Source organism: Haemorhous mexicanus, chromosome 11, assembly GCF_027477595.1.
Source record: "Haemorhous mexicanus isolate bHaeMex1 chromosome 11, bHaeMex1.pri, whole genome shotgun sequence".
Lineage (NCBI taxonomy): Eukaryota > Metazoa > Chordata > Aves > Passeriformes > Fringillidae > Haemorhous > Haemorhous mexicanus.
Genome location: NC_082351.1, coordinates 13582267 through 13600741, shown reverse-complemented (window position 1 = coordinate 13600741; position 18475 = coordinate 13582267). Strand labels below are relative to the sequence as shown.

Here is an 18475-nt window from a genome sequence, read left to right as displayed (position 1 = left end):
TTTTCTTGAAAAACAGCCCAAAAAGTTTTATTACACCAGTGGTCTAAGGCAGGGTAGCACCAGCAACACACCAACAGTAAGGATGACTGGGCCCAGTGGCTCAGGCAGGTGTACTTTTTCCTCCCTCTGCCATCCAAGAGCAACTACTGCCATTTTCCCAACAAAGTTATTTCAGAAATCAACTCCTTTCAGCTCAGCTGAGTTTTAGCTTCATGCATTTTTATACACTCTCTGCAAGAATGAGAAGGATATTTACATTTTTTAATAAGCCTGACAGTTTGAAAGTAATTGGGGATTTATAATGGGTTTGTTTAGGTCTTTTTTCCACTTGAATTCCAACTGCTAGTCTTGGGCCTAACAAGCAATATTATCTCTATGGTGATGAGGGAACCTCAACAGGAGGCCCTGAAGCCAAAGAGGAAAGCACTGGTTTTTTGTTTTGTCATGATTTCTTTTTTCCTTTGAACCTGCATTTTAAAGCAAAAACAGCATAACAAAATTTGAAGCAAGATCAAAATTCCTCCAGCCATCCAGAGCTCATAATTCTGGCTTCTTCCATGGGTTCTCCAAGGAGCACACAAGCCAGTGTCTGATCTCCATTATGGTGGGTTTTTTATTCTTGGCAAATATTTGCATTTATTTGCTCTATAATGGCACTAAAATTATCTCCCACTCCCACTGATTTTTTTGGGGGGGTAGTCAGGTGTTTGGTGGTAAGGATGGAATTAACCTGCAAAGCTCAAGGTCTGGAATCAGATTCCTGCAGGTAAATCTCAAGGACTCAGTTCTGCATGTTCCTAAAATGAAAAGACAGCTGTTCCCAGTGGAAGAGATAAAGCAGTGAAAGCCAGGAAGGGTCTGATCCAGCTGTGATAATGGAGTTTGCTGTGGGGACTGCTATCAAAACCTCGGACTCCTGTGGGTCTCTGGCCTCCTTGACATTGCTGAGACTGAAGTGCTGATGTGTCCAAGACCTTTCTAGGCAAGGGCTGCTGACATTTCACAGGTGATAAGCTCTGACACTAAATTTTAAATTGGGTCCTTGCTTCTTTGTGCCTCAGTTCCGCACATAGTTAAGAGAAGAAATAACAGTCCCTGTCTTCTGCAAAGGTAAGGATATAAATGCAACAGAGAACAGCAGGGCTTAGTGTTTAAGTAAGAATTGCCCAACAAAACCCACAAGAAAGTCATAATGAGGAAAAAACCCAAGCAGGAGTAGCACTACCACCCTGCTTGGCAGACATCAGCTCATGCCTTCATTTCAGGGAAAGTGAGCAACAAGTAATGGCGCCATGGGATATTCCTGACTTTGTTAAGGACAGAGCCTCTGGTTCAAATCTCTGTGCCTCAGACCTCCAGGGCATGCAGGGCACACCAGATAATCCCTTCCGCACCCCACTGTGCTGTTCTTCCCTCAGAGCAGCAAAACTGTGCAAAGAATTACCTTCATGAGCAAAGCAGAGCAGAGATGTTGCTGCTCTTGCTTGCTCCTCACTGAGTGCTTTGGGCTGACACCCAGCCAGGGCACAGAGCCAAGGGGCAGCTTTCCCCAGTGGGTCTCTGGCATGGTACTGTGCACTCTTATTTCCTTCAGAGACAAAAAGGACAATGCCTATTCCTAGTGCTTCCTAGCTCCCACAGCCCCAGGAGGGGCCTCTCCAGCAGCAGAGAGAGCTGTTGTGCCTCTCCTTGCCCTGGCATCTGTGGCAGTGGTGCCCAGTCCCTGCTGTACCTTCCCAGCTCATCCATCCTGCATCTGCAATGATGCTCAGGTCTCTTCTCCATCTGGCTGGTGGGACACATGGAGGGAGGAGTGGGAGAGGAGTCAAAGTTGGGGAGAGGAGATAAAGAGAGATGGGATGGGAATGGGAGAAAGGCAGCAGGGATGAGAGGGGAAAGTGGGAAATGAATTGAAATGAGTTAGAAAATTCCAGGCAGATGAGCTTGAGCATTCAGCAGCTGAGATGTGGGGCCTCATTAGTACAGACCGACTGAAGATAGAGACATTAAGGAAGGAAACGTGTGACTCACGGGGGAAAATGGGAAAAACAGCACACACCATAGCAGCTGCTCCGTTTACTTCAATTAAAGAACAGCTCAAAGGGTATGTTCAGGGGAAAGGAGGGGGAAGCAAACAAAGGCACAAACAGAAGAAACAAAAAGCCAACTAGATGAAGAAACTGTTACCCCCAAGCATCTAAATGAACTGAGTCAGGCATTTGAACAAGGAGCCAGCACTCCCCACGCTGTCCCTCCAAACTGGTAAAGCAGCCCAGGGAAGCTGGAGCCAGGAACAAGGCAGTGAGCACTCACAGAAATACTGTCCCAGCTGTCAGGTGGGGAAGGGGAAGGCAGTTTGCCTTAGCATAGCTCCATGACACCTGGGGAATGGGCAGGCAGGGCCCCGGCTGTACCTGACCCACCGGCCTGAGCATCTGAGCAAGGGAGGGAGGACAGCAGCAGTTGGATGTTTTAATCACAGCTGCAACTCATAGCAGAGCTGTGGTGCCTTAAGGGAAGCAAATTGCACTTGGCTCCAGAGTAGTGGGGAACACTGTGGCAGCCTCTCCATCATCTGGTGCCACCTCACAGCCATCCCAGCTCGCCTGTCCCAGGCTTGCTGGCAGCATCAGCCAGAGTCAGGCAGCCTCTCCTAGTTACCTCATGAGTCACCATACCTGGCTGGGATGAAAACACTTCTCTTACCTCCTTCTGTGGTGTATGGGGATCAAAGAGCTCACTGAGACTGGTTGTGCTGCTTTTCCAGGGAAAAAAAAAAGATTGACATTAATTCCTGCTGGAGACTATAGTTATCCCAGCCACATTGGTGTGAATATCCTGCCACTGGGAAAAGAGAAGAATAAGCAAGGTGACACTCATCTCTTCTTTCCTCCAATAAATGTCAACACTAATTTCTCAGACCTTGTGAGCACTGAGAAATGTTCTACTAAAAAGGTCCTGGATTGCAGAGAATCCTGTTTTCAGCTTCCAGGTGATAAATACTGAAATTGAAGGAAAAAGTAGAACCAGGATAAAAAGCAAGACACAGGAGAAGGAAGGGACAGAAGAAACTTTCATGCTTCTAGATGTTTCCTCCTTGCACTTTCTGCCAGGGCAAAATGTGTTAAGGATTTTTAGGGGAAGAAATTTTTCTGTTTGGAGCCCCCTGACTGCCATAGATCTCTGCTTTCTTTCCCAGTGCCCTCACGTAGGAGGTTTATCACTCTGCTCCAGCTGTGACACCAGCCTGCAAGGGTTAGTTGCTTTGCTTGGTTGACTGAAGCCTCAAATCTGGAGGCTACTGGGTCAATCCTAACTTATGGCCTTCCCAGATGATCAAGACAGACAACTCCACTGTGTCAGAAAACGTCTACTTTCATCTTTGGTTGGGGAAAATCTTTGCTCAGATTCTATCCTTCTCTCCTTATCTTTGTGGATGCTTCCCAATTCCCAGATACACCAAATCCATGACCCTTGGCTGACTCATTCCATATATGAGCATGGCAGTGGATTTCATGACAAAGTCCCATGGTCTCAGGATAATTACCTGCCCAAAGTCTCAGATGGAGAGCCTAGATACAAGCAAACTCCCAAACTCCTGACATTTATCACTCTAAAAAGCAGCCAGTGGAAAAGCAGCCCCCATCAGATAAGAAATGCCAGTCAAGATTTCAATGTAGCTTGTAAAGGACACATCAGAGTATACCTGCAGGACAAAGTGTGGTGAATGTTAAACCTCCACAGCTTGGGAACCAGCACAATGGATCACATCTCCATATGTGACAATGGGAAACTCATAATTCTCTCACACAAACTTTAATGCCAAAAAGTTGCCACGGAGAACCACCGAGGACACAAGGGCTTCTTCTTCAAAGCATCTGAGATTGGCAGCATTAAAGGCATTTGCTTTGAGCTGGCTCTGTGTTAAGCTTCCTCTCTGTCCCTTCATCTCTCCCCAATCAAGCTGTGCCTCAGTCAGCACCCAGTTGTTAAATTCTGGATGGATTAAAGAGCCTGAGAAAGTGCTTTTTTAGGAAAGTGATGTTTATCCATCACTCATCTACGTGAGTGTTAAATTTCAGATCTTCAGCTCCTCTAATGATTGTTACATGGTGGTGCATTCAGAGCCTTTGCTTTGCACAGTAGTGGGGATGTTTGATCTAAAGGCTTCTCTTTGCCCAAGATTAAATCTGAATTTGAATCATCCTTTGGGGTCTAATTGCATAGGATTTTGGTGACAGTGCAGCAGGGCCACAGAGTATATTGGCAGGAAGAAGAGGATAGGAATTCATCAAATGATGGAACCCAGGAGATTTCAATAACATTTTGGGCGGAGAAGAAAATGAAATTCAAAGACAGAAAAAAACAGATTTTCTTGTGCAGTGTTAAAAATGGAAAAAGGGGAAGGATAATCTCTTTAATTAAATTCCTAGAATTCCTACAGGCTTCCAACTATTGCCAACTTAGAAGAAGTATTGACCATTTTCAGACCTTCTCTGATGGAGCTGTGGGTGGACAGGGTTCAGACTGACAGTAAGTTCTTCAAAACTACAAAGTTTTGACACTGCATTAGGCATAATTACACCTGTCAAAGATAACATACTCCTGGAGATTTTCTGTTGCAGAGCTAATGGCAGAGGGACTCTTGCAAAACCTTCCACAATAATTTCTGGATGCCTCAGGCCTTCAGGAACTATCTTGACAGGATGATGACATCTTGCTGTGCAACCAGAGGCTCTGCTTCAACTGCAGGGGGTGTGGGACCAAGCAATTTGAAGCTTCTTTACTTTTCTTCACCTGAAAAAGTCCATCCTCTGCACTTCAGCATTGCCACCATGTACAGAGGCACAAGAAATATGAAGTCATAAAATGGTCACTTGCCAGTCAGCTCCTCTGGTCTGTCACCTCCACTAAAGGGTAAACACCTCAAAATAGCAAGGAAACAAATGATAATACTGAGCTTTGTGGTAAGACAAGCCCCTTCTTCTCCCCTTCTCAATCCTAAAAATGACTTTATAAAAAGAAAAGAGAGGTGTTCCCCCCCACCCCCCCAAAAAGACCTATCACTTACAGGGCCAAGCACAGCACTGATGGTAGCCAAGAAATACATGCAGTAACTGCAATATTCCTCCCTTGTTCAATTTCTTGCAAAGCCAGCAGTGCAAGGATTGATGTGAAGTTTCCCCCAGAATTGCAGCTTTCCTCCCCACAAAGGAAAGCTCAACCAGACTGAGGTTAAGTAGGAGGGAAAGGTCTGTGTTAGAGCAGGACTTGCTACAGCTTTTCCTCAGCTCCTACCTATTCTATCCCAGTGCATGCCTTGCCTAGGTGGATCTGGAAAACTGCCCTAGAGATCCTAGACAAAGAGAGGCTATGCCCTGTAAACCTGTGCATGAGCCAAGGAACACAAAGGTGTGTCAGCATTGCCTCAGAGCCTGCTAACCAGGCTCACATGGAGCCTTTTCTTCCTTCCCAGAGGCACTTCCTTCACTGCCACACCACCACACCCTTCCAGCTCCAAATTTGCATGCCCCGGGGAGCAGGAAGGTCAGCACTCAGTGCCAAAGGATGAAATGTTGAAATCCTCTTGCAGTTGAGATTGAATTAAGGGAGAAGGGATGTAGCATGCCAAAGGCAGTGAGGCTTAGATAAAAGCTCATTGTCTTCACCGGGAGCTGGGTTTGAATAAGAAGTTCAGGATTTGGCAGACTCTGTGTAAAGCATTGCAGAATGACTGCTATGTGCATGCAGCTAGTTTCATGCATAATATATATAGGAGCATACCATATGTTTAAAGCATCAGACAATAAGGCCAATCTCAGATGATATTATAAAGCTTTCCTTCAGTGTTGCATGTGTTCTAAACAGATGCATTTCTCCTTTTCCCCCTCCTCCCCCCAAGTTTCCCAGCCTGCCAACACTCATTTATAAGAAAACCAGGTGTCTGTCTTTAAAAAATGAAATAAATCAGTATACAAAGGAATCTGTCCAGGAAGAGAGCAAGTGGCCATCTCTTCTATTTTTGTTTCAAACAGGAAATATGTTGATAAACAAACTAACAAATGGACAAACAAGAATCAAAACAAGGAAAAGGAAGACATGAAAGCACACAGGAATTAGGTTCTGAATTCTGCAAAGCCAAACGCTAATGATGCCAGTCCCCAAGTGTACAGAACAGACGAATTCAAGAACAGAAAGTGCAGCAGTGATAGCAGATATGCTCTGGATGAAACATGTCCTGCATCAGTTATGAGAAGGGCTGGATGCTCTTGTCTTTAAAGTGTATGGTTTGATTTTATATTAATTTGTCATCAGCATCACCGGTCTCAGGGGCTCGTCTCTGCTCATTAAAGGTGCTTTGCATACGTGGTTGGAAAGGAAGCACCATCTGATTTGCCTCGTTGCTGCTCTCTGCTGTTGCCGTGTTACCCTGTGAGGGAGCTGCTGGCAGCCCCCGCCGGCAGCAGGAGCTCTGCCGGGCTGGCTCAGCCCCAGCCATGCCGGTGTCCCGGCAGCAGAGCAGCTCTGACCCTGGGAGACAGCCCAGCATCCCCCAGCACGCTGGGTGCTGGCAGCACAGCGAAGGGATGTGAGAGAATCCAAGGCCAACCCACCTTGTGTGAATCATTGTTTGAGTAAGAGCAGCTCTGTCCTCCTGCAGCCCTTCGAGAAACGTTGCCTCCGCCAGTCCTTGGCGGAACAGCAAAACCACCTCGCAGGCAAAGGCCACCAGGCTGAGCAGCAGAGCAGCTGGGAATCCCCTGCAGCTGCTTCCCTGTCCTTCTCATGGAGTTCCCTCCACTCGTCCCAGCTCTTAAGGCCATGTTTTATATTCTAATTAAACTGAAACAAAAGGAATTGGATAACAGTCTAAAAGATTTGCAAGCTACATCTATTTCACAAAATTACTCCTGTTCCCACTAGTGCAGCTCATCAGGTCCAGCACATGCTCTAATGTGTGGGACTAATAGATTTGTAACAGTGATAGCTAATATGAGCCTGTTCTGGTTACATACTTATCATGGGTCCTTGCAGGCTTTCCATCAAAGCTGCTGAATGAAAGCACTTTTTATTAAAGGAAGAGGGGAAAAAAAACCCTCTTTGCCCATAAATCTCTCAGCACATTAGCCCTCAAAACAATTCACTGAGGCAAGGTCGTATTTCCCTTGCATTAATTTAGATCCTTGGAAAGTTCAATGAGATGAGAAGACAAGACAAAACACAAAAGGCTTTGTCTTCAGCTGCCATGAATCAGTGTGGCTTCCCATCAGCTGAGAATCCAACCATACATCTAAAGAGAGCCATAGGAAATATGTAACTATTTCTTTAAAGTCTTGGGGTCTGGTAGTGATAATCCATATCTCGTATTATTATTTCAAAAGAAAAGTAGATATTAAAAGGACAGATTATATTTGACAGGTGAGAGCAGCTTTAACAGCCCAATAGAGAAAGATTTTTTGATTTTAGCGGGATGGGGTTTGGCCTGTGGTGTTGGGAGTCACCAGGTTTAAGAGGAGGGGAAAATATTCTGTTTCTTTGTTTTGTGTCCAGGCAGTATTTCTGTGGGACAAGCCCCGATGCCAGACACAGGGCTGGAGCAGAGCCTGATAAATCAAGTCACAGAGGGACAGGCTGAAGGGAAGTATGTGATGATTCTCTGCCTCTCAGTAATGTTCCATTCACTGCTCTGAACAGCAAGGAAAGCTGCCAGCTCTGAGTCCTGTACTCGGTGTTGTCCCTTTGATACCACAGCTCTCTCAGTCATGTTTACACCCTTCAGATATTTTTAGGCCTTTTTTTCCCACATGCAGAGCTACACGTTGTCATCTCATAGCCTAGTTTAGCGGTTTGAGCCTTCCTACATAAATCATTTTTCCCAGACATCTGATCATTTAGTGATCAGAAGGCAGAAGGGTGGTCTGGTTGCTCTTCTTTTATCTTCCTCCCAGGTCCTGTTATCTGGTCACGTCATGGTGGCCAGGTCCAAGAATGTGATTTGTTTCAAGGACAAATCAGAAACAAATAAGGAAGAGCTTTTTCTTTCCCATGGCCCAACCTGCCTCTGTGGGAGCAGACTGTTTTATTTGCAATAATAAATTGATCTCCAGTTTGTCATCCACTGGCACTTCAAGGACTGGTGGACAATAACTTGTCAAAACTGTTAATTGCTAATATAGTTGGAGGGGAAAGGGGCCCCTTGAAAGCAGCTTATGGTTTAAGATGAATTATTTCTAATAGAAAGAACTTGATTTAAAAAATTATTTTAACAATAAATCCACTTTTCTCCTCAAGAGAATGCTTTTTTAATCTTTACCTTCCAAATCTCTTCTTTTTGTGAGTTTTTTCCACTCTTTTGGGTCGCGTTCTTGCACATAAACATATTTGGCTGGTTTACCAGGAAGCAAATATCACATTACAGTAACGGATTTGTGGGCATGATCTGGTCCAACTAGACAGACAGCTAAACACTGTAAAGAGTTCTGTCAAATAATTACTCTCATCAAATTTCATTCTCCATCATAGTCATGTTATCCAGATCAAATCTTTGGTTCTTCTGTAAAAATGTCTTAGAATATGCCACACAAGCACCATTAAAACAAGCTATGCCAGATCATGAAATAGAAATGCATTCAACTCATTATTCTGTGAAAGAAAAAGCTTTTACAGGCCAAATCCAATTACATGCCATGCTTGTAAATTCATTCCAGAAAACCTTTGCGGCCAAAAAGGTCCATGTTAGCCATTATGGGGCATTTCTTAGCAAAAAATCTCCTACTGCTGCAACCACTCCTCCCTATCCCGCCCTTGCAATGACCTCCAGCTACTGCCAGATCCCAGCTGGTTATTGGCACAAAGATAAGGAGTTGAGTGGTTGGGAGCAGCATGACAATAACCCAAGGCAGGACAAGGTGTCCTCCCTTTGGCCACCTTGACTCTGAACCCTGGCACTTCCCATCCCAAGGAACAACTCCCAGGGCAGCCTCACAGCCGGGACCTGGCTATGAGTTATCTCTTCATCAGGCATTACACCCATCACTGTACATGACAGGTCTTGCTGCTGTGGAATGTAATCCTGCCTCTTTCTGGGCTCTGTGGCCTCTGGAGGATGGTGGGTAACCATAGAAACAACAGCATGTCAAACACCATGGGAGGTGACGTGCAATAAAGTGCCACTGCCCTGCAGCACCTGGGCAGAGAGCTCCAGCAGGAGCCCCTGTGGATGCACTGGTGTGGGCTCCAGCAGGGATGTCCTGTGTGAAAGCCAAGAGTAGCCCAGAGGATGGAGCTAGCATGGGAAGGGTGGCACCAACCATCAATGCAACTTAAATTCCTTACATTAAATCCCAGAAACCCATTATCCTTGCACACTTTTTCATTCTGTTTCTGAAGGGAGCAGGTCATGCTGAGCTCTGCTCCGTGTCCCCACACAGCTGTGAGGCTGTGTTCACCAAAACCTCCTAGAGCACGTGTAGGACACTGCAAGTCTTGTCAGATTTTTCTGAAGGAAATTCAGGCTCTTCCTGGCTTGTTTCAAAGCTGCTTCATGTATGGAGAACACTCTTGTAATTATACAGAAGTACTTAAATATGAGATATCCTAGAAACAGCGATCTTCAGTGACCCCTAGTATCCTGCAGGAGCAGGTTCCCAGATCACCATTATAAAAATATCAGCTTCTGTTCTGTCAAACAGAAGTTAATGCCTGCGGTGCTCAGATTTGCCATACCAAGGAGGTTTCCATTTTAACACTGAGCTTCCTGGCTTTCTCTCAAGACATTCCCATGAATCTCAGTATTCTGTGGGGACTGTGGAAGTTACAACTGTAAAAGCCATGGTTTTAGGTGGAAAGAAAAAGCAGATGCTCTTCTTCCACCTTCATTATTCATCTGCACTGGGAACAGCCGCCACTTGGACCTGAGATTTCAGTCCAGCATTAATGCTTCTCTTACCATATCTACACCTTCATCTGTGGAAAACAGTGATGCAAGTGCAGCACAGTTTTAAACTGACACTGGTTTCTGTCTGTGAATTCTCCTACACACAGGACATGATAATAAATCATACACAGAGCTTGCTGATCGATTCTGCCCGAGCAGTATGTTGGTCTCCAGGGCCAGCAAACCAGCACTTAAATTAAGTTTCCTTGCTCAGTGTGCCATGCTGCAACAAAAAAAAAAAGTTGTTGTGCATGCCAGGCAGGTCATTTAGCCTCTTGTGCAAGGAGAATGGCAAAAAGATACACATGTAGGCATTAGAAAATGCTCCCACCTGATGTTCCTAAAGTGAGCTCTCCAACAGCTCGTTTCCCCTGTACTCTTACTAACAATTAATGGAAAAATAGAGTCCTCTGGGAAAATTGTCACTGGGTAATTAATAAAAAATGAAAGTGAGAGAGCAAGAACTACAGGGATGTTGCAGAAAGCCTGCAAATTGAAAGAGGCTGACATAGAGCTGTGATGCCTTCCCATTCTCAAAGGGAACTTAACACGTGCTCCATATTCCTCAATGGCTCACTCTGACTCTCCACCTCTTCCATTCACACTTCTGAAACAGGAGACATGATGGGAATGTTCAGGCCCTGCCACACTTCTCAATGGCCCAGCATGAACAGACCTGCTCAAACAGATGGGGAATGGCTGTCAAGGATGAATCTCCAGAGTCAATCAGTGATCTATTACCAGGTGATCACTTGCAAATAAAGGTCGCTGTTAGTTTTCTACCTGTGGTTTCAATCTATTTATCATTTTGATGTGGAAGGTTCATTAAAACCCAGGAAAGGAGTCCTTTCTCTATCAAAGCAGTGATGCAATGTCCTTTTGCTTTAGAATCTCTGAAATGGTTCCCCAAAGAGCAAACACTCAAGCACATTTGTCTCACAGTTCCCAAAGCAGATGAGAGTTTTTAAAAACCCTAAGCTTTCAAGGTCGATATTGATGCTCTGTTGGGATATGGGGTTGAGAAAGCATTGCTGGAAATGTCCATCTCACAGCTCTGTCTCCACCTGCAGTTTGCCAACACAAGTGCCTAAGCTGTCACAGATGCTGGAGAATCCTGAGGGGAAAGAGGATGAAGATGGATGGTCTTATGATTAAACCAGAGGACAGGGATTCAAGGGACCTGGTGTCACTTATAGACCTCCTGTGCTGACTTTGGGCAAGTCAATTAACCTCTCTGTGCTTCTGCTTGCCATGTGTAACATGGAGATAAGAGACTTCCCTACAGCACAGGAGACTTGTGTGGTTGACAGATGCTCTCATCCAATGCCAACATGACTCATGAGATTTCATTGACAGGAGAGTGATGGAGTGGAGAAGACCCACTGCCATTTGGGGTTATGTGGCTTTGTGAAAACTCAATAGGTGTCTGTTCTGCTTCCCTTGCCACCTGCTTCACACCTGTCTGTCTCACAAGGCACAAATGCTCTCCTGACCAAGCACTGCCTCCAACACCAGCTGTGGGAGCCCTCGTGTCTCACAGGATGATCCCACAAGAGGAAATGTACAAGTAAGGATTTTTAGGCATTAAAAAAGATTTGTGAGTCTCAGAAATAGCTATGGAGAGGCCAGCCCTGTCTTACCCCCATGAGTGTGGAAGTGCCTGAGGTGAAATGCTCTGCTTCGCTGGCCTGCTGCCCATGGGGCACCCAGATAATTCCCAGTGTGGGGAGGGCTGTCCTGCCCATCACAGCAGTGCAAGAGGTATCACTGGCCCCACCTGTCCTTCTCTCCCACCAGGCTAGAGAAGCTCACTAATGTCTCCAAGACTTTTTCAGCTCTGTCAACAAGGGAACATAATTTGCAATTATGCTTCTTGATTTCTGGTTGGGTTTTTTTGGGGTTTTGTTGTTGTTGTTGTTGTTGTTGTTGTTGGGTTTCTTTTAAGACACCAGAAAAGAAAAGCATTCCTGTGCTTTCACAGGAAACACTCTATTTCCCCTTTCAATTTCACAAGACGAGTTAAAGCATCTAATCCTGACCCTGGCAAAGCCTGCCTGACCCTTTCCTGCAAGGCTCAGGGGAAGGATTTCTTTCCCTCTCCTGTTGAGTTTGTGGGTGGTTTGTTTTGGTTTTTTTCTTCTCTTAAAAACCCATAGTATTATTAAAAAGGAATTGCTCAATTCCTTTAATTGGCTCAGAAGATAAATTCTTCCCTCAGCCCAGGGGGTCATGGCCATCAGCAGCTATTTATTAGCAGCATTGATTGAGAAGAACAGCCTTTAAATGGAAATAAATTCAATTCTATGGCAAAGAGTATTCCATACAGGCTATTAATATAAGACAAGGAGCTTAACAGTTTTATTTCATATTTATTTGCTCCCTTCCTCAGCTCATAGCTATCTTCACTACTCCCAGTTAATTCCCATGTTTCCCACCAACCATCCCCTCTCCATCAGGGGAATTTCCTTACCTGCATGGGTGAGAGCAGGCACAAGGGTGATAATGATGATAGAGACTTGAATGAGCTCAGGGAGGCTCCAAATCAGGTCCCTGGGAACCAGAGGAGGAAGGAGGGGTGATGGGGAGCAAGATGAGACTTCCACATGCATGCACAATAGAAATGAGCAGGGGAGAAGAGCTCTCCTATGCTCTCTGGGGAATTTTTTGTTATATTGTTGCCTTCTCCACTGCTCAAAAACTGTCTTTGCCACCCTCTTGTCGACTCCAGAATACATTCGTAGTGCACACCTTCATTCCAGTGTTTAATTGCTTGAGATTGTTACTTGTAGGCTGCTAATTTATTAAAACCATATCTCTCGTGTTACTCTGGAGCCCACAAAAATCATTGTCTTCTATTAAAGGCAGTGGTGCATGCCTGCTTGTCTTTTTTCTCTGGCCACCTCTATAATTGCAGCCCATTGCTAAGATGTGAAACTCTGCCCTACCAGCTCAGCATCCTCCACTGGGAGTGTTTGGATGAGGAACAAATGCAGGAGACAAACTCATTCAGGATATAATCAGAAATAGCTGTTCTGATGTTCACAGAGATTGCACCAGGGACACACAAAGCCTCTAAGCTGCTCAGGTCCCATTTCACAGATGGGCCAAAAACTGAAGCCAGAGACTCCTGACACAGATGGTCACTGGAACCATCATGCAGACCAGGCCTTGACAAAATATGATGATGGATCCATACAGCATCCCATGGAGCCAACACTGTCCTTGCCCAGCTAAGCACAGAAAGATGTTCCCTGGTCATATGGGCCATCTTTTGAGTCACACACGTCCCTCAAAGCAGACACGTGCTCCATATACTGGTGCCACAAGCACAGATGGGACTCCCATACCAGGAGACAGAGATAGAGGGATATACATAGCACACATATCTCCATGCACCAAGTGGCTGATACAGGCCAGAAGCTCCCTGCTTCTTCTCAGCCATCACCTCTCCAACAGGTCTGTCCCTCTCCAAAAGGCTGCCCAGCTGCCTTCATCATCTCCTGACTCTGCTCTGCCCTTGAAGACTTCCTGGCAGCCCCATGCCCACACCTGATCCTACAGAAGCGCTCCGTAGCATCTAACATGGAGAAGGAGCATCCCTTACAGCAGGGCCTGAGCCTGGTTTTCAAACTCCCAAAGAAAAGAAATCAACAGACAATTCAGGGATGGAAAATCACTCTGTACTTGAGATACTGCTGAGCAGCAGTGGTGAAGTTGACCATCACTCTCAGATTGTTTTCTGAGATCCTGTAATGGCAAGAGGCAGACACCTCTCAATGTATAAGAAAAGAACCACGGCCCTCTTGCGTCGTGGCACAGTTCATGTTTTAGACACACAGCGTTTCCCTCAGATTTGGGTTCCTATGATTCACTTCCTCATCTGGATTTGGCACTTAGCTCCACTGATGTACAGGTGCAAGTTCACACATAAGATTAAACCACCCCCGCATGTTGGGATGGGACGCTGGATCCAGACCAGCTGGGAGATGCGTGTGGAGTTTCCAGCCAGCTCTCAGGACTCAGGAATCTAAATCCTCCCATGGTCCAAAGGCCACCAATACTCCACAATGCACCCAGTCAGCCCATGACACTTTTCACAGTTAGTGACCATGTGGGACAGAGCTGACAGCACCTGCAGGCAGGTGCAGGCAGAGGAGGCAGAGGCACAGGATGAGGCACAGGTACCAGATCTCAATACTCAGCAGCCAGCAATTAGAACAGCAGCAATACAAGACTAAAACAATAACATTTTGTTTATCCCCCAAAGTGTTAGCTCATTTCAGCACTCTGCCTCCAAGTGCTAGGTAACAACAGCATGCAAGGCAGGCAGCACCTTTCAGTATCCAAAACAGTGTGGGGGCATCTGTGCTTGTAAAGTGGAGGGTTGCTGCTCTGGCCCCCAGCCCTGGAAATGCTGTGGTTGCAGGGAGTGGTATGAGCTCTAGGTTAGACTGAAAATGGGGATTTCTCAGGGATATGGAGTGGAGGCAAGCTAAACTAGTTGCTCTGGTGTCTGTGGACTGGCTTTGACCTACATCCTTTGAAGACCTGGCTCCCTGTTCCTGAAACAGCCTGCCTTATTCTAGGACTGTTTTGCTTTTACCTAAGTATTTTATTTGCTGACACTCAAATGTCCCAGGATCTGTCTGAGACCTGCAAGCAGGACCACACAACAAAAGATAGACTTACAAAGATACAAAAAACCCATTTCATTTAGATTAAACAAAGCTATTATTGTGGTTTAATATAGGAATTGATTATTATAAGTATGCATATTGAGCTTAACAGCTTAGATTTGTATCTGTTTCATCACTGTTAATCTTTGATAAATATGTTTTTAATAATCTCTGGGTATTTATTGAACATAAAACTGTCATATGAAATTGAGAATAAGATTGCTAAGGATACTTATTATACACTACTTCAATACAAATTCATTATTAAAAACCTTTCACTGAGGCTTACTTTTAACCACAACATAACTGATGCAGATACTGCATAGTTAATCTATAATAAATATATTTGCAATAAACTATTGATATTTAACCTGCAGTAACTGTCTTAATAAATATGATGCATGGAAATGGCTTTTGAACAAGCTGCTCCTTTTTTAGCTCTGTCATACCATTGGAGGATGTGGGGTGAGAAGGGGGAAAGCTATGGCCTCGTGTAAGGCAGTTCACTTATCAGTCCCCACAGCCTTCCCCTACCCTGGTCACTGGACTCATTGCTGTTTCAATCCCCAAATCTCCAGCCCCAGACTCTTACAGGGGTCTGTCATTTGGTCTCAGTCCTGACTCATATTAACATCTGGCCCCAGCCATCCCTACAGCTCTGGTGGGCTGTGCCATACAAAGGCTGTTAATTCAGCTCCTGGTGCCCCCAGATGATGCTCTGTCTGCCCAACAGTTTTGTAAAGCAGATAAGCACCCTCAAGGGATCTGGAACACACAGAACCCATACCCCTTGGGCAGTAAAAACACAAGCTTTGTGAGAATATGGATCAACAGAGAACCTTAAGTGAGGAGATTTCAGTTTTGAACTCAGCAGAGGCCACCAAATGCCTTTGACACACAAACTAGACAGGAGTCTGACTCCAAGCCATCAGAGGCAAAGGACTTGACCCACAGTGCTGCTGAGACCCCCTGGGATATCTCAGAGATGTGTTTGTCATTCTTTGCATCACTTAATGACTGAGGTTAGTTGCAACAAGTCAACTATAGCAGATATGCGCAAAATTTCCCACCCAGCACTAATCAAATGGGAGAGGAGCAGAATAATTCCTCCCCTGTCCTCTCCCCTGAGTCTTGCCCCATTTGTTATAAGGCCACTCATAAGGCCCTTTAAGACTTCCTGGAGGCCACCCTCTGATTCTCACATATCAGAGATAGCCAAAAATTTCAATGAGCAACTTTTAATTGAGCTGTATCATCTGCCACAAACATGAAATTAATGGTCCTACATCATAATCATAAACTCATACATAACCCCATGCACCAGCAAATAACTCTTTGCAGTAATACTACAATGGTAAGCTGATTTGCAAGAAGTGCACGCTTCCCAGGAATCCTAATTAACCAAATTAACACCATCACTTCAAATCATGTCCCAGCAGTAGGACATTTCCGATTGGCCTCGGGCTGGAGCAAAGCAGCCAAATGAAAACCTGACAGCATCTCTGTGAGCCCAGTAGCCTAACCCTCTGCTGGGGGAAATATCTGCTGCCCATCCATGCACACAAGGAAGGGAGCAAAAGTCTCGTGAGCATTTGGATGCACTGACCCAAAACAGACCACGGCACAGTGACCCCATGCAGCAGAGGAGCAGCTCTCAGCTCCCAGCTCTCAGGTCTCAGCTCCTCATGCATTTCCCAAATCTAACCAGCAGCATGAGGAGCACCACGCTGGCTTCTTCCAGGGGGTTGTGACACTGCCAAATCCCCTCAGAGAGTGCCAAATGTTGCTTTGGGTGAGTCTGCAGTGGGTCGGGGGTCATGGGGCAGGGCTGATAAAAATAACTGACCCCACAAACCCCAAACCTGTTTCCCTGAACCAGCTTGTTCACACTGGTTTCCCCCTGTGACTTGCCCAAAATATTTGGTGCTCAACACCTTTTTTTCCCCCCCTTCTGGGTAGTCAGGTTTTTCTATTTCTGCCATGGGAAAGACAAGTCACTATTTTGGGAGCATGTGGGATTCAAGCCTATGACTGTCTCAGCACTCCCTGCATGGAAGAGGAGATCCACAGCCTGTGTGCCAGAGGGAATGGCTTGTGCCTCTGTACATATTCAGCCTGGATGTCAGGGAGGCCCAGTTGGACCAGGGTCCTCAGGCTGGAGCATGGAATGGCCTCAGCTCCCCAGGCACAGGGCCAGAGATCCCATCCCTGCTCTGAAGTGATGCTCCAAAAGCTGGGCTGGGAACTTTGGACCTGGAGGAAAAGGAGGCTCCTACCAGAAGTGGGGTTCAAACCCACGCGGGCATGCACCTATTGGATCTTAAGTCCAACGCCTTCACCACTCAGCCATCCTGGTGGGCTCTGGCCTCTTCCCTGGCCCACCAGCTCATCCCAGAGGGCTCACACCTCACCAAGCCCTTGTGGTCCCAACCCAGGACAGTTCCCAAGCCCATTCCCTCCTCACTGCTCCTTTAATGTCTCCAGCAACTGATGGAACATCTTATTAGGAGAGAGCAAGTCTCATGGGCCATGAAGAACAGCACAGCCCCTATGTGCCACCCTAGATCCTCATGCAAGAACCACAGTCACTGGTGGTGATGCCAACAGGGACCCTGGAGCAGGAGGGACATCTCTTGGAGACCCCTCCTGACCCCACTGGCTCCTCAGGGGAAGGGAGCTGCTCTGACAGCCTAGCAGCTCTCAGCCAGACACAGCACACAGTTAAAGCCCTGGCTCTGCACCCCAGCTGCCACTCCTTACCCTTTCCCGCCTGCATAAGGTACCCTGCTAGTGCATTTAGCTGGGACAGACAGTGGTACAGGAAGGTCTTTATTTTTCATTTGGGATGAGATGCAGCTTTGTTTATATCATCTAGGGAGAAGAAAAAAAACCCAAACGCCACTATTGAACCCCATGGGATTCAAACCCACAACCCCTAGGTGCCCATGTGCAGGCAGTTTTTAGCTCTTAAGCCACAGGAGCCTGATAATCTTAGTTCCTGAATTCAGCCATCCTCAACCTTCTCAGGCCAGCACCTTTGCACAGGGAGGTTATTACTCAGAGAAACCCGGCCAGGCCCTTTCACCAGAGTATTCTGTCTGCTGGAGATGGTCTCAGCCAGGCTGTCCTGGCCCTGTCCTGCTTCAGGATGAGAGTAATTTCTTCCTTTCTTCCACAGGGACAGCTCATTGCTGCAGCCTGGGGTAGCTGAGCCACTTGGGGGGCTTCTGATTGGCTGATGGAAAGGTGTGAGGCCCCGAAAAGGGATCTTTCCCGGCCTCCAAAGAGGGTGACACAGAGCTCCTCAGTCTGGGGAGGGGGTCACCCTGGCCTCCAGAGATAATTCACAGGTACTAGGAAAAAGGCAGCAAATTCCAGACATCTCATGAGGGAATGCTGCGTGTCCTCAGCTCAGCGGAGGACTGGGTCAACCTATTCATATGCTGACAGCAGGAGGGAAACTCACAAGAGGGGACAGAAACTTTCCCTTTTTACCCTGTTCATTACAGCCACAGCAATCTGCCGTGCTGGTCTGTGTGTGCAGAATCACAGCACAGCATCCCTGGATGCCTCCAGCTGCAGCACCCACATTAATATCAAATGAAGTCATGCTCACAAAGGGTGTTGTGCTAGCCAGCTCCCGAGGAATCTGCTCCTAATGAGCGACTTCAAAGCATTAATGAGCTTGCAAAGCTCTCCTCTTCGTTTACAGAGCTGGATCTCACACGCTTGGCATTAAGACAGGGGTCACCCGTCAGCAGAGGAGAATGCGTGTGCATGTCAGCGAATATAATATATTTGTCATCCTCTAAGAAGCAAAGATTAATCATGCCCTCCCAAAAAGGAAGTTTTTATGCCACAT

At 46.2% G+C, this 18475-nt stretch overlaps 1 non-coding gene across 1 annotated transcript; it reads right to left on the bottom strand.

Moving 5' to 3' along the window:
* Positions 1-16886: 16886 nt before the first annotated feature.
* TRNAL-UAA (transfer RNA leucine (anticodon UAA)) lies at positions 16887-16969 on the bottom strand. The gene has a single exon. It is a non-coding gene; the product is annotated as a tRNA-Leu (tRNA).
* Between the last annotated feature and the right edge of the window lie 1506 nt (positions 16970-18475).